General features: G+C 48.0%; 1 pseudogene; it reads right to left on the reverse strand.

Annotated features, from left to right (window-relative positions):
* Window positions 1-580: 580 nt before the first annotated feature.
* On the reverse strand, window positions 581-698 carry LOC126211532 (5S ribosomal RNA; annotated as a pseudogene).
* Window positions 699-3171: the final 2473 nt, after the last annotated feature.

A 3171-nucleotide genomic window follows, 5' to 3' on the forward strand; every position in this document is an offset into this window, starting at 1 on the left:
TAGTGTATGTTTGTGATTAACATTGTAAGATCACGGTTAATGTAAGTGTAAGATAAGCCACTGAAAATTTAAAATGCAGGTACATTAATAACCGCTGTAACCGCCAGAACGTTGAAAGCAAGCCTGTAAACATGCATGCATAGTGTTGTACAGGCGCCGGATGTCAATTTCTGGGATGGACTTAGGTGTCTGTTGCACATGGTCGGTCAATAAAGGTACGGTTAATGCTGCTTGTGGACGACGTTGGAGTTGTCCGATGATGTCCCACATTGGAGACAGATCTGGCGATGGAGCTGCACAAGGTAACAAGTCGACAATTATAGAGCATGATGGGTTACGACAGCGGTATGTGAGCGAGCGCTATCCTGTTGGAATTCAACCACTCCTTCTTCAGGCCACAAGTGGCCCATCGGGACCATCCGACCGCCGCGTCATCCTCATTGGAGGATGCGGATAGGAGGGGCGTGTGGTCAGCACACCGCTCTCCCGGTCGTTATGATGGTATTCTTGACCGAAGCCGCTACTATTCGGTCGAGTAGCTCCTCAATTGGCATCACGCTGCTGAGTGCACTCCGAAAAATGGCAACAGCGCATGGTGGCCCGGATGGTTACCCATCCAAGTGCAGACCACGGCCGACAGCGCTTAACTTCGGTGATCTCACGGGAACCGGTGTATCCACTGCGGCAAGGTCGTTGCCCATCCTGTTGGAATGGTAGCACAACATGTCAGATCACCAGACTGACATACAAATTTTTCAGCCATGGTGCATGGGATAGCCACGAGAGTGCTCCAGCTGTCATACGAAATCGGACGCCAGACCATAACTCCAAGCGTAGGTCCAGCGCGTCTAGCACGCAGGCAGAAGGCAACTGGCCTTCTTCTAACTTACGACCCTCGTGGCCACCGAGGCAGAACCAGGTTTCATCAGAAAACACAACAGAGCTCTATCCTGCGCCCCACTGTGTTCTCGTTCGACACAAATGAAGTTGGGGTCAGTGGAAAGCTCGCTACAAGATGTCTGGCTCGGAGATGTCCTTGAAGTAATCGATTTATAGCATTTGGCTGTGTCACTGTGGTGTCAAATGCTGTTCGAATTGCTGCTTCAGATACGATACGATGCGCCACAACCATACGCCGGCCGAACACGACTGTCTTCCCTCCCGGCAGTGTAACGTGGCCGATCGGAGCACGGTCGTCTTACGACGGAACATTCTCGTGAGCTCCGCTGCCAGCAAACACGTACAGTGGCTACATTACTGCCAAGTCTTTCTGAAATATCGCACAAGGAACATCCAGCTTCTCGTAGGCCTATTACATGACCTCCTTCAAACCCAGTGAGGTGCTGATAATGATGTCTTTATTACCTTATAGACATTCTTGACTAACGTCAACTTACCACGTCCAGTCTCAAAGGTAAGTGAAGCTCACAACCGTGATAACGTGTGCTTGAATCAAACCTGATTTGCATCTTCATAGTGGCACTACTAGCTCCACTCTTATGCGACAGGCGCGAAATTTGAATAGGCATAATCTTTCAGACGTAGAAACGCGCCTACCAACTTTCGTTTATGTCGTACAATAGCTTCTTGGTGCTGCGATTTTTTCACGTCCCTGTTTAAGGAGCAGACAGATGCAAAAAACCAAAATAAACTATTTTGTTACTTGAAGAGTAATCGCCTTAACATTTAATACATTTATACCACTGTGAGGCAAGATGGTCATTGTCTTCATAGAATAATGTTTGAGGTTGCTTACGGAACCACGACTGTACTCAGGATTACACCTCTTCATCTGAAGCAAATCGATGGCCACGGATGACTTTCCTCAGGGCTGCAAAAATTTGGAAATCGCAGGGGAGAGATCGGGACTGCTTTGCTTCAGTCGAAGAGGTGTAATCCTGGGTACAGTCATGGTTCTGTGGAGAGTCGCAAACATTTCTTCACGAAGGCATAGACCGTCTTGTCTTACAGCGAGATAAATGTATTAACAGTTGTGTCTGTTACTTTTGAAATAATGAACAACTTACTTACATTTTTTGCATCTGTCTCGTTTTCGTTTGACTGCGCTTTGTCTTTTCCGAGTCAATTATACACTACGTGATCAAAAGTATCCGGACACCCCAGAACATACGTTTTTCATACTAGGTGCATGCTGCTACCAACTTCCAGGTAGTCCATATCAGCGACCTAAACAGTCATTAGACATCGTAAGAGAGCAGAATGGGGCGCTCCGTGGAGCTCACGGACTTCTAACGAGGTCAGGTGATTGGGTGTCACTTTTGTCATATGTCTGTACGCGAGATTTTCACACTCCTAAACATTCCTTGGTCCACTGGTTTCGATGTGATAGTGAAGTGGAAACGTGGAGGGAGACGTACAGCACAAAAGCGTACAGGCCGACCTCGTCTGTTGATTGACAGAGGCCGCCGACAGTTGAAGAGGCTCGTAATGTGTAATACGGAGACGTCTATCCAGACTATCACACAGGAATTCCAAACTGCATCAGGATCCACTGCAAGAACTATGACAGTTAGGCAGTAGGTGAGAAAACTTGGATTTCATGGTCGAGCGGCTGCTCATAAGCCACACAACACGCCGGAAAATGCCAAACGACGCCTCGCTTGGTATAAGGAGCGTAAACATTGAACGATTGAACAGTAAAATTCGGAGGCGGTGGTGTTATGGCGTGGTCGTGTTTTTCACGGAGGGGACTTGCAATACTTGTTGTTTTGCGTGGCACTACCACAGCACAGACCTACATTGATGTTTTAAGCACATTCTTGCTTCCCACTGTTGAAGAGCTATTCGAGGATGGCGATTGCATCTTTCAGCACGATCGAGCACGTGTTCATAATGCACGGCCTGCGGCGGAGTGGTTACATGACAATAACATCCCTATAAGGGACTGGCCTGCACAGAGTCCTGACGTGAATCCTATAAAACACCTTCGTGATGTTTTGGAACACCGACTTCGTGTCAGACCTCACCGACCGACATCGATACCTCTCCTCAGTGCAGCACTCGGTGAAGAATGGCCTGCCATTCCCCAAGGAACCTTCCAGCACCTGATTGAACGTATGCCTGCGAGAGTGGAAGTTGTCAACAAAGCTAAGAGTGGACCAACACCATATTGAATTTCAGCATTACCGATGGAGGGCGCCACGAACTTGT

This window comes from Schistocerca nitens, chromosome 1 (genome assembly GCF_023898315.1).
Source record: "Schistocerca nitens isolate TAMUIC-IGC-003100 chromosome 1, iqSchNite1.1, whole genome shotgun sequence".
In the NCBI taxonomy this organism is placed as follows: Eukaryota; Metazoa; Arthropoda; class Insecta; order Orthoptera; family Acrididae; genus Schistocerca; species Schistocerca nitens.